Source organism: Lissotriton helveticus, chromosome 2_1 (genome assembly GCF_964261635.1).
Source record: "Lissotriton helveticus chromosome 2_1, aLisHel1.1, whole genome shotgun sequence".
NCBI classification, from domain to species: Eukaryota; Metazoa; Chordata; class Amphibia; order Caudata; family Salamandridae; genus Lissotriton; species Lissotriton helveticus.
In genome coordinates, this window is record NC_136059.1 from 910,754,530 (window position 1) to 910,768,389 (window position 13,860).

At 43.2% G+C, this 13,860-nt stretch overlaps 1 pseudogene; it reads left to right on the plus strand.

Moving 5' to 3' along the window:
* The first annotated feature begins 3,202 nt into the window (after window positions 1–3,202).
* Window positions 3,203–4,427, plus strand: LOC144820181 (uncharacterized; annotated as a pseudogene).
* The last annotated feature ends 9,433 nt before the right edge of the window (window positions 4,428–13,860 follow it).

Genomic DNA, 13,860 nt, shown 5'->3' on the forward strand with positions numbered 1-13,860 from the left:
CTTGGATTTAGTGTTTCAATACCTTTCTACTCAGATATGTCAGATTTAAATTTTGAGAAACGTTGCATATAAAATCTGCACATTCATCTGTATCACAGCATATAGCTCACTAATTCTTCAGAGTATATGCAAACAGTGTATGACAGGTTACATACATAGTTCACCACATTGTTCTGAAAGAGCACATGTTCCTCACTAAAACTTGTAAATACGTGTGTTTCTGGTTGAGTACAACAATGACCCCTGAATGATTGCATGAGTGCATAGATAGTGCCTAGGTGATTCCCTCAGAATATAGGTAGTGCCTGCATGATTCCCTGAGTATGTAGGAGGTACATCAGTGGTTCCATATGTGCATAGTTAGTGCCTGGGGGCCCGACTGACTGAACTAACTTAAGATAAAATCCTAAACTTACTATCATTTTGGTATTCGCAGAAGGCACTTACTCATTTTTGTATTCACCGAAGGCACTTACTCATTTCGGTATTCACAGAAGTTAGGAGTCCTAACTTTATGACTCCTAAATGCCCTCTGTGAGTACCGAAAGTCTTAAAGTTAGGAATTTTCTCATTTTAGGAGTAGTAAAGTTAGGAGTCCTAACTTTAGGACTCCTAAATGCCTTCTGTGAATACCGAAAGTCTTGAAGTTAGGATTGTTTTCAGTTTAGGATTAGTAAAGTTAGGACTCCTAACTTTACTACTCCTAAACTTATACTGGCATTGTATCCTAAAAACATGCATTATTTCTGTTTTTGGTGGAACAAGTTCATTCATATTATGTAATTATTTCTACTGGTGGTCTCCACATTAGACTGTGCTTATGATTTGACATATTACTGCCCTGTATGGCTACAGCCGAATCACGATGGTCTACTTCCAGTATAAACGTCACATCACCATACTAACCAGCTAACTCAAAAGATGATCTCACCTTGCAGGTATTGATTGTGGCTTGAAAAGTGCTTCCTAGGTTAGCATTATAGGGAGGATGCACTAACACTTTAAGCACTCATACAGTACACACTCTAACGGGTAAATGTTCTCAAAACAGAAGAAAATTTCTTTCTGGTTAGCAGGCAAAATGCTTCAAATCGTTACTGACAATATGGGATAATGGGGTAACCCAGTTATGTGCAGAACCTGGGGATTTGTGCTTTAAGGGAACAGTGGTTCTGCCACTTACTAGCTTCAAAGGAGCATAAAACATATATTCAATTAGTGTCCCATAACACATCAATATAACTCCGAAAAAATCACATTTAGACAAAGTGTGAAGTGATCATTTGCACTTGATAATTAGACGCTAATTATCAAGTGCAAATGATGACCCAGAATAATTGGCAATAACTAGATTAATTTCTAAACTGGGATGATACATAGTCAAAACACTTCACACTTTGTCTAAATGTGATTTTGTGGATTTATATTGATGTGTTGTTTGTATATTGTGTAGTGATATATATATTTACTGTTTTGTGTTCACTTCACGTCATTTAATTTGAATGTAATTGTATAGTGTTTATCTGTGTGTGCATATACCTGTTCATTTGGAATACATGATTTACATAAAGTTTCTAGAAATCCCTAAGAAACACAGAATTCTTTTTTATTTTTGGTTTGGATGTAGTTAAGTGACACAAATATTTTCATTAAATGCTACTCCTATCAAATGAGAGGTACACTAATTGAATATAAGTTTTATGCTCAAATTGTTTCTGAGCATCCATACCAAGTACATCATGATGAAGTAACAGTCCTCCTCCACTCTCACAACCAAGATTCAGCTCCTAGTTCTGATTGGCTCACTCTTTCCTTGTAACCGTGCACAGCACTCAGCAGCCCTTTGGCTAGGTTTGTGCATTGTACATACATGCATACATGTACATGCATAGACAAGCCCCAGGGAAAACATTGAATCATGGCAATATGCCTCCTGATCGGCTTGCTCCACTGGGTGGCAACTGGAAATACACCATGACTCCCCTAAACCTTCATATAAGGAGCTACTCCATGGACAGGATCTCTTAAGACACAAATTAAAGCAAAAACATACGCAGACCAACCTAAAAGAACAAGGGACAGGAACACAAAAAGTGAAGATGAGATTCAACTCAAAACAGAGTTACCACTAGGAGTTCAAGCCCCAACAAGAGCGATATTCCTAATGAATTATAACCTATGACTGTTATAACCGGATGATTTTGAGAACATCCAAACTATATCATTATCCCTATGACTGATACCCTCAATAGTTACAGGGTCATGCTTTGAAGATAAAAGAGAGTAACCTGACCCTCGTAGAATTGAATAGCATCCAAATTGACAAGCACCTCATAGGGAACAAGAAGTAAAGACTTGTGTCATGACCTGCCTTGAGGATGGGCCGGGCTGCCCGGTAGGCTGGGGGGGTGCCACACAGTTGGTTCAGGGTGCACCCTTGTTGCCAAGTTTCTTTGGCGTTCTAGGCAGGTGGTGCTATCTTGTATTATTAACCCCTTCGCTGCGGGGTGTTTCCCCCGCTATGCGGGGAGAGGGGAGCCACGCGCGGCGCCGCTGTGCTTGTGACGAGCTCAACTCGTCATGAGGCACAGTGCAGCTGCACTCATGACGAGCTCCCGTCACAACCACACCCATTTTTCGAACGTTCAGCACAGCGGGGTAATTATCCCCGCGTGCAAAGTTCTAACGCCCGTGACGAGCTCAGCTCATCATGAGTGCAGCTGCACTGTGCCTCATGACGAGCTGAGCTCGTCATGAGCATAGAAGAGGTTAAACAGCCTAATCAAAGATGGCGTCTCCTCTATTGTTTCATATGGAAAATTCCCAGTCGAAGATGGTAGCTATTTTCTTCCTGTGACTTGTTTCCGCTTCCTGGCCAATTAACAGTAAATAAGCTTGCTAGACCTTGTAAGGAGTGTGTTGCAAACATCTTTATTCTGTGAACACGTTTCTAGTTAGCTCCTTTAGTTCTTACTAGTATTACTGTTTTTGTCTCGTATCCGTTGTCTCCAACGCTTCTGAGATTTCTACCAAGATGTATTTGTGCCTTTGGCTTTTCCTACTCCAGAAGAGGTTCCTTTTCCAGGTCATTCACTGGCTCTGATCTCTCCTCGTTGGCAGGGACGCATCAAGAAGGCATTGCCCTATCTCAAATGTTAAGGTTTCCAGGATTCAAAGTCGACCACCACGACCAGTGATTGACATGCTGCAAAGCGAATGGAAATCTGTCCAGCCTGTAGTTATAGATCCAATGCAAGAACTACAAGCGACCATCCAACAACAAAATATGCAAATAGACGCCTTTCTAAATGAGAATGATGATTTACAGCAGTCCTTGGCAGCTCGTCATACGACAGATCTTCCTTCGGGCCTGTATGTGCTTTGATGCCAGTGCAGAGAAGGTGCGTGAATTCTAATCATTGGCTGAAAATCAGTTGCGCTCGTGGAATTTGCAAATTTTTGCATTTTCGCGGTCCGCGAATCGCGCAAAATTGTCAAAGAATTCACAATTCGCAAGTTGACGGATTTTTTTTGCTTGGTCGCGCTTCAAAAATACAATCTCGCGCACGCGGCGTTGACTTACCATGATTCTGAGTTCGCTGAGTTATTTTCCTCCCGGTTTGCGTGCGCTGCGCCATTTTGGATCTTGCTGCGTGATCGCGCGAGACTTTTTTTTTTTAATAGCAATACACTTTTATTAACGATGTACAGTATTCGAAATGTTCCAGTCTGCTTTTATGCACAGGCCATCAATTTATTCAATTTCAGAGCAAATCTCCGAAGTAGCTCGACTTGCAACTTTGACATTCACACCAAGGGTAACAAGCAATTAAAAAAGTTTGCACTGAAGAACAAAAAAGAAAAAAGAAACACTGCAAAGAGATTTCGAGAAGTATGGACGAGTAGGCAACGTCTATATCCCCCGCGACCGATACACGAAGGAGAACCGCGGTTTTGTCTTAGTACGATTCCATGACAAATGTGACGCCGAGGATGCAATGGACGCCATGGACGGAGCCGTTCTGGATGGGAGCAAACTTCGAGTGCAGATGGCTCGTTACGGAAGGCCACCAGACTCGCACCATAGCCACAGGGGACTACCACCCATAAGATATGGAGGCAGTGGAGGAAGGTATGGACGCCGGAGTCGCAGTCCCAGGAGGCGTTGTTGGTCGAGGTCCCGCAGCCGGAGCCACTAAAGCCGATCAAAGTCAAGATCCAACAGACGATCATGGTTTCGCTCCACATTGAAGTCCTGCTCCTTCCGAAGATCGAAGTCTAAGTCCTCCACCGTATCCAGATCCTGCTCAAGATCCCGATCCAGAGTGACGCCCCCGCCGTCCAAGAAAGAATCAAAAGTCCAGATCGCGCTCTGTGATCCCCCCCCTCCCAAATCGCCAGAGGAAGAGGGAGAGGTGTCTTCATAGTACCACGATTCAACAATGAAAGTCACGCGAGACTTTTCGACCGCGAGTATGTCATGAAGTCCCGCCATCTTGCAATGCGAGACTTTCAGAACGCGTATACGTCGTAAGGGCCCGCGAACACGTATCGCGAGAGTAAACAATAGCGAATATGTAGATGCGCTGCGCAGCTGACATCCGGTGGGAGATTTGAACATCTTGCGTTCCCAAAATCGCAAAAATTGCAATTCAGCACAAGAAATCTATCGCTGGCAGCATAAACCTTCTGAAATTGATGATTTGGATCAGAATAACTCCTCAGATTGACATTTGGCTGCAATTTTTTGTGCAAGGAGTGCATTTTTGAGGGGTTGGGAGGAAAGAAGTGCCCCAGAGTCTCCAACTTCCTGTTCCTGTCCAGCAGGCTCCTCCCAGTGCTTTGTCCATGTCCTGGTCATTTTTCATTTGGATCTGGAGCTGGAAGGATTACTCTTTGTGGCTGCTGCTAGATATTTGTATCTGAGGACTTATTGTTTGGATCACTTTTGGAGTTGAGATTTTACAAGTAAGTTGGTGTTGTTTGTGGCATTGCAGTTGCTGCAACTACAATTTATAAACTTTTTTACAACTTAAAAAAAAAACAAAAATTGTGGGTAGCCACAGTATCTAGTAGGCCCAGGGTTAGTCATGGGTGCATGATACAACTGTTTCTGTGAGTTTTGTTGAACTTAAATATCATTTACGGCATGGATGGCATGGAATTGAATAGCTCACTGTTATATCTATGTGGAAGTTTTTTGTAATTTTGGGGTGCGTGTTAAAGCCACACTAGGCAGTAGGCCCAGTGGTAGTCAGTGGTGCATGGGCCATGTCTTTCTGTGGGGTCTCTTGAATTTAAACATCATTTAGGGCATGGATGCCATTGGATTGGGGTGATTTTTGTGTGTATTTCGATTTTTGGGGTGTTGTTGGGGCCTGGTCCAGGGCCTGGCCATGTGGGTGGGGGGCCATTTTGAGGCCTGGTCCAGGGCCTGGCCATGTGGGTGGGGGTCTAGGGGCCATTTTGAAGCCAGGCACTGTGCCTTGTGCTATAGGCCTGCACCCAGTCTGCCTTGCTTTCATCCATTAAGCCCAGGGGTAGTCAGTGGTGCATGGGCTAAGTCTTTCTGTGTGTTCTCTTGATTTTAAACATCATTTAGGGCATGGATGCAATTGGATTGGGGTGATTTTTGTGTTTATTTTGATGTTTTGGGTGTTGTTGGGGCCTGGTCCAGGGCCTGGCCATGTGGGTGGGGGCCATTTTGTGGCCTGGTCCAGGGCCTGGCCATGTGGGTAGGGGTCTAGGGGCCATTTTGAAGCCAGGCAGTGTGCTTTGTGCCATAGGCCTGCACCCAGTCTGCCTTGCTTTTATCCATTATACCCAGGGGTAGTTAGTGGTGCATGGGCCAAGTCTTGCTGTGTGTTCTCTTGATTTTAAACATCATTTAGGGTATGGATGCCATTGGATTGGGGTGATTTTTGTGTGCATTTCGATTTTTTGGGTGTTGTTGCTGCCTGGTCCAGGGCCTGGCCATGTGGATGGGGGCCATTTTGAGGCCTGGTCCAGGACCTGGTCATGTGGGTGGGGGTCTAGGGGCCATTTTGAAGCCAGGCAGTGTGCACCCAGTCTGCCTTGCTTTCTTCCATTATGCCCAGGGGTAGTCAGTGGTGCATGGGCCATGTCTTTCTGTGGGGTCTCTTGAATTTAAACATCATTTAGGGCATGGATGCCATTGGATTGGGGTGATTTTTGTGTGTATTTTGATTTTTTGGGTGTTGTTGGGGCCTGGTTCAGGGACTGGCCATGTGGGTTGGGGGCCATTTTGAAGCCTGGTCCAGGGGCTGGCCATGTGGGTGGGGGTCTAGGGGCCATTTTGAAGCCAGGCAGTGGGCTTTGTGCCATAGGCCTGCACCCAGTCTGCCTTGCTTTCATCCATTATGCCCAGGGGTAGTCAGTGGTGCATGGGCCAAGTCTTTCTGTGTGTTCTATTGATTTTAAACATCATTTAGGGAATGGTTGCCATTGGATTGGGGTGATTTTTGTGCGTATTTCGATTTTTTGGGTGTTGTTGGGGCCTGGTCCAGGGCCTGGCCATGTGGGTGGGGGGCATTTTTGAGGCCTGGTCCGGGGCCTGGCCATGTGGGTGGGGGACTCTGGCCATTTTGAAGACAGGCAGTGTGCTATGTGCCATAGGCCTGCACCCAGTCTGCCTTGCTTTCATCCATTATGCCCAGGGGTACTCAGTGGTGCATGAAACAACTCTCTCTGTGTGGTCTCTCTTCTATCCGTTTTTGGGTGTGTTGTGTTAATAATAATAATAAATGCCAAGTTGCAAATATTAATTGAAGCACGACATATGCAACATCTATTTAACTGATATTCTTCTGGCTTCCTTTGCTTTTAGGTGCACAAAGACTGACAACCAGGAATCATCCTCATCATTATCACTTGTTGTAGTGCCAGGATGAAGTCCTGCTGCGGTGTGTGCACAACGTCACGTGACGTCACGTGTGGCCACAGACAACTCTGCAACTCGTGCAACTGCGTCCTGCTGTTCTGACATCTGAAGAAGATGGGCCCAAAGAAAGGTGGCCGTAGCTCTTCTACCAAGAAAGTTGCCAGTGCCACTGCCAGTAAGAAGGAGCAGAAGAAGCAAGTGGCGCCACTTAGAAAGGAGACTGGTGTGCCGACAGACACTTTTTTGGGGGGAAAAACTACGCCTGTAGCAGCGATGTCCGCCGGGGACCAAGCTGTGAGCAGCACCTCCACTTCATTGGTCTCAGTGCCACCATGCTAAGTTAGGCCCAAGCCCATGAGTGCCGCAGAGGCAGCCACTTTAATTGCTCTTTCACCATCGACCAGTGATGTTGGCGTTGACTCATTGCAAAGTAGCATCCAATCAATGCAGGGTGTAATTCATCTGACGAGTGTTCAACCACAGCCGCAACGACAACAACAGGTGCAACAAGGAGAGGCGCAAGGAAAGGCGCAAGGAGAAGCGCAAGGAGTGGCGCAAGGAGTGGCGCAAGGAGTGGCGCAAGGAGTGGCGCAAGGAGTGGCACAAGGAGTGGTGCTAGGAGTGGCGCAAGTAGAGGCGCAAGTAGAGGCGCATGGAGAGGCAGATGGAGAGGCACATGGAGAGGTGCATGGAGAGGCACAACTGCCCACAATGCTTGTTCCTCCAGAATTAGGGGCACAGCAGGAAATCGAGATTCAAGCGGAGGTATCAGCCGAGCAAGTAAATCCTCCTGATGATCCATTGTCTTCCAGATCCCCTGCAAGGAAAAGGTCAAGGAGGGCTAGTACAAGTTCTTCTTCAAGCCCCCTTCCTTCTGATGATCTAGATCTTGATTGGCACCCACCAATGCAGTCTGAGAAGGAGGCACGCCATGAGCCGACAAAGCTAGGTAAAAGGAAGGTTTCCGCAAGGCTTTTAGTTATGGGTGATAACGAACAAGAAGTAGAAGTGGTGTATTCTGCTGCTGATGAACAGTCTGATGATGACGACCCAGTCATCACAGTCGAGACTCCAGCCCCAGCGGGCATGCAGCAGACAGACATTTTTACCCTATCCAAAAGTGCTGCTGTGCACGATGTGTGCGGCGTGGCACCACTGGTGGTACCACCACCAACACAGGTAACTACTACACTAACACGACCTACACATTCCATATTTTCTCGTCAGAAGGGCTGGCAGGGACCTCCATCCAGCATGACCTCCATTACCTCAAGTAGTGGTGCTGTAAGTGCACAACAGAGTCAAATTCCGTCATGCCCATCCTCCATTTCATCTGGCATTGAAAGTAGCACCTCCACCACCACCAGAAATCTCAACTCCCCAGTTTGGGACTTCTTTAGTATTAGCAAAAAGGCGGAAAACCTAGTCATTTGTTCGATTTGTAAACAAGTAGTTAGTTGGGGTAAGCTTGGTACCAACTATGGTACCGGAGGCCAGAGAGGTCATCTAAAAAAACACCACATTATCCAGTGGGAGGCGCACCTAAGTAACATCCGGAAAACCAAAAGTAGAAATCCAAATGTAGACATTGATATTGCATCTGATGACGAGGAGGAGCTGATCGTGCAGGGGGAGGTGAAGAACCGAGAGACATTTTTTCTGGTACATACAGTACCCCTGGCAGCAGCACTGCAGTGGTAGCGCCCACACCCTCCTCTACCCCAGCAACATCAAGGAGGCACAGTAGTCTGGTAGAGGGTGCACAGACATAATAATGACTCCAAAATATCGTTTGGACAGAATATCGAGTTTTAAATATCGTTTGGACAAAATATCGACTAGACAGAATATCGACAGCCAAAATATCGTTTTTAAGGTAAGTGAAGTAATATCGACTGTAAATAATATAGACAGTGAAAATATCCAAGTATATAATCTAGATAGTAAAAAATATTGTTTTTTAAATAATATTTAATTATTTATAGTGTTTTTATGTTATAATATGTGTGAAAAGTGTCATTTTATGTTATACTTATTTTTAATTAATGATTTTTTTTAATTATTGTGTAATTTTATTCTGTAGCGGGTTGTGGGTTTATAGGGGAATAGGGTGGGAAGTAATTTAATTATAATTAATTAAATATGTACATTTATTAATTGGTAGTAATAATTAATTAATTGGTAATTAAATAATATATGTTAATTATTTAAAATTTAATTGGTAATTAATTTAATTTAATTGATTAATTGCTAATTATGTAAATTAAAATAATGTATTTTCTGTAGCGGGTTGTGGGTTTATAGGGGAATAGGGTGGGAAGTAATTTAATTATAATTAATTAAATATGTAAATTTAATAATTGGTAGTAATATTTAATTAATTGTTAATTAAATAATATTTGTTAATTAATTAAAATGTAATTGGTAATTAATTTAATTTAATTGATTAATTGCTAATTATGTTAAATTAAAGGGGTATTTTTAGGGTTCAGGGTCAGTTTGGGGTTTTTGGGTAAAGGGGTATTTTTAGGGTTCAGGGTCAGTTTTTAGTTTTTGGGTAAAGGGGTATTTTTAGGGTTCAGGGTCAGTTTTTAGTTTTTGGGTAAAGGGGTATTTTTAGGGTTCAGGGTCAGTTTTTAGTTTTTGGGTAAAGGGGTATTTTTAGGGTTCAGGGTCAGTTTTTAGTTTTTGGGTAAAGGGGTATTTTTAGGGTTCAGGGTCAGTTTTGGGTTTTTGGGTAAAGGGGTATTTTTAGGGTTCAGGGTCAGTTTTTAGTTTTTGGGTAAAGGGATATTTTTAGGGTTCAGGGTCAGTTTTTAGTTTTTGGGTAAAGGGGTATTTTTAGGGTTCAGGGTCAGTTTTTAGTTTTTGGGTAAAGGGGTATTTTAGGGTTCAGGGTCAGTTTTGGGTTTTTGGGTAAAGGGGTATTTTTAGGGTTCAGGGTCAGTTTTTAGTTTTTGGGTAAAGGGATATTTTTAGGGTTCAGGGTCAGTTTTTAGTTTTTGGGTAAAGGGGTATTTTTAGGGTTCAGTGTCAGTTTTTAGTTTTTGGGTAAAGGGGTATTTTTAGGGTTCAGGGTCAGTTTTGGGTTTTTGGGGTACATATACAATATTGGCTATTATTTAATTAAATTTTGTTACTATATATATATATGTTTTAAGAAATATGATTAAAAAAATATTATTTTTTTACTTTCATTAATTATTTAATTATTAAAAGTTATTTTAAGTATTGTTAATTATATTTTAGTAATTAATTTTTTATATTAATGTAATTAAACATTGTTTTTAGTAAAGTCGATATTTTTTACAACGATATTTTTGTAAACGATATTTTGTACTCGATATTTTTGTACTTACCTGTTTGTACATACAAACTCGATATTTTGGCTGTAGATATTTTTTCCTCGATATTTTGGGTAGTCGATATTTTGGCAGTCGATATTATTTCAGTGATCCCTGGTAGAGACACCAATGCGAAAAAGTACATCAATGAGCTTAACTGGGTTGAAGAAGTCTGGATCCTCATCACATATGAAAACTGTCCAGACCTCCATTAAAAGCATGTTTCGGTCGGAGGTGCCATTTGAACGCAACCACCCAAGGGCACCTCTTTATAATGCAATGCTGGCTAAAATGTTAGCGCTGGACCTTCTCCCTTTTTCTTTCGTGGAAGGGGTGGGTTTTCGAGAATTTGTAGCAACAGTCTGCCCTAAATGGAAGGCTCATAGCCGGTCCTATTTTGCCAGAGTTGCGGTTCCAGCACTACATTAAGATGTGCTGGACGTTCTTGGGGCAGCTTTGCAGAAGAGTGCTGTTCACACTATCCACCTGACAACAGACATGTGGACCAGTTTCCAAGCCATTAATACATGTGCATCACTGCACACTGAGTCTCTTTTGCGGCGGTTAGACACAAGATATCTGCCGGTGTTGACAGTGTCACCAATTTTCAAGCTGCTCGGAAACATGCAACAGCAGCCATGTTTGCCATGGAGAAATTTCACATTGCAGTAGACATTTTGGAGGAGTTTAAAAGTAAGGTCTTTCAATGTTAGGGCCATGTCTCATGGTGGCTATTTCAGAGTGCTGTGTTTGGCGCACAGTATTACCATTGTTGTTCAAGATTTCTTGAAAAAAGAAAACAAAGACAGCAAGTTACTGACCACCTGCCGAAGAATCTGCACACATTTCAGCCATTCTTTTAAGGCCCGGAAGCAGCTGAGGATCAACGTGTCCATAGAGTGCCAGTCAGAGGACTCATCCAGGAAGTGGCAACACATTGGAACTCAACCTTCTACATGCTTGAGCGTCTGTTTGAGCAGTACTTGGTAATCAATGAGTATGTCTTTAACGCACGGGGTGCTTCTATGAAAGACATGAGGCTAGAGGTGGAGGAATGGGGCCTAGTAAAAAGAATGACAGACATGCTTCGTCCTTTTGAGGTCTTCACGCGTGAAGTCAGCAGGGAGGACTGTACTTTGGGCAAAGCTATCCCATTGTTGTGCATGCTAGAGCACCAACTGAAGGCGGTGTCTTCAACGTTCCAAGATGATGCTGAAAATCAAGACGCATATCAGTTGGCGGAGAGCTTATTAACCCGCCTTCTTGACAATGCAAGGCTTAAAGGAATGCATTGAGAACAACATTACATTTGTGCCACTATTCTGGGCCCACGGTACAAAAAGGCACTGGCCACCAATACATTCATTCCTTTTACTGAAGCAGATGTTTCAAAGTACAAACATTGGCTAGCTCTGTCAGCCACTCAGTTCGAAAAAGAGCGGCAGGAAATTGAAGGAACCGCCACAAGTACTACTGAATCAGCAGGCCATCCGGCGTCAAGGTCCACTTCTGTGATCGAAGGCAGTCACTTTCCCTCAGAGCTGTTACCGACACCAGCAACCGTATCATCATCATCACCTGCACCAGGCCCAGCCATAATATTGTCGGAAGCAGATTGGATAACTCATCAAGGTTCAGTGTTGATGCAAAGGCCACAGATGGTACGCAAAGGGGAGCACCCCTGGATGACCTTGAGTGGATGGTGCAGGCCTATCTGGATGACCCACCAGAGGTCTTCTTTGATCAGAACCCATTGCTGTATTGGTATGAGAAAAGGGGTCAATGGCCACTGATCACCAAGCTGGCTCTAAATTATTTGTCTTGCCCACTCGCAAGCGTGTCTTCTGAATATGTTTTCAGTGCTGCTGGTGCCATTGTAACTTTAAAAAGGACCCGCCTCTCACCCAAAAATGTGGAGAGGTTAACAATGATCAAGATGAATCAGCACTTCATACCAGCAGATTAAAAAATACGTGAATCCATGCAGGAAGAAGAGGATACTGACTTAGGTGACGGAAGTTCTTCTCAGTTAGATTACCTACTCCTGTTTCAATTCACAGAGTTTGAGGACGAGCTCTTCTTCCCTGACACCTAGGCCTGAAGTACTGTCTTTCTTTTTTTCCGTCCTTATTAACTTTTATTCCTGTGTGTCTTTCTTTCTTTTGCAACTTTTAGCACAACAAAACTCTAATCACAACAAATCCATCAGCAGCACTGTCTTCGTCTTATTTACTTATTGAAGGTGCTTCTGTCTGCATTCCTGAAGTTCACAAGTTCAAAACTCAGTCATGCTCCTCTATCCTCCTCCTCCAGACTCCCACTATCTATTTCCCTCAAAGCAGATGGCTGGATTACGCAGAATCAAAAAACTGTCGCTTTGTAGACGAGTCCCCTCAAAAGAAGTGGGACTAGAATTACTGACTATATGCAGACTGTTAATTCTGAAATTGACACGAGAGGCTGCCCTGTTGCCCTTCACTTTAAGAATAAGATGCTGATAAAAAGTGGAACAGGTAATGATTGATGTGATGGCATGCAGTGGACAACACTGGCTTTCTGGCTCTGATGAAAGCATTTGCTGTTTGTTTGTTGTGCATGAAATGAATCCTATGTGTTCTGTTATTATTTAATCTTTTATACACTAAATGTAACTCAAGTCTACTCTGTTTTTACCTTGTTTAATGCAAATTGTACTTCTACTGCAGGGGCCACTATGTTGCATTTTTTAATATGGAAAATGTCCTTGGACTCACTGTGTGTAGACTGTGACTGCATGAACAACATTGAGTTTGCCAATACCATGATGATGATGATGAGTCTTGATGATCAAAGTTACATAATATCTTTACAGTCACTCACTGGGATGGATGGATCATCATCGTTGGTTTACGGAAGAACTATGGGCATTTCGTGAGTGGCAAACAGGTAAACAAGTCAACAACAACCACAGCAGAACTACATGTCTGTCTAGTCGTGGTATGGAGTGGTCGAGCCAGTGTAGTGTTGTTATGCCAGAGTCCAGACAGCAGTTAATGTAAAATTGCAGCCATGTGGCTTGCTGCATAAAACAAGATCTGCTTTGTTTGTCTGTGTCAAAGAGGTATGCTACATGGAGGTTGGTTCACTCAGTGGTGCCTGCCTTGACTGACTGCATGGCCCTGGGTGTGCTAATTATTATCCTTGAAAAGGAGACTCAGAATACGCACTTTAGAAATGATGCTTGTATGTAATACTGTCGCCTCTGAAAGTGAAGGTGTTATTTTTACACTACACACCGTACCTTATATCTTTTCTCCGTGGTGTTTTAATATCCCTTCCTGTTTTTCCATCGACAATTACAGGCCGGCTTTTACCCTGTGCGATGGGAAAAACATTGACTCAGGCTTACCATAGCAATCCGCAATTCCGCATCCGCCAGGCAGGCAGTGGACAGTGTGTCTGGTCACCAAGATTGATCGACGGAATGTCAGATGGAATGGAGGAGTACCGCGAATAAGAGGAATGGCTGGATGCATGCAACTTCCCAAATTGAACAGGACAACTACAACATACAGTTACAGTATCCTCTTCACTTCTCCTTATCTTTTAAATAATGTTATTGTTGTGAACTTCTAT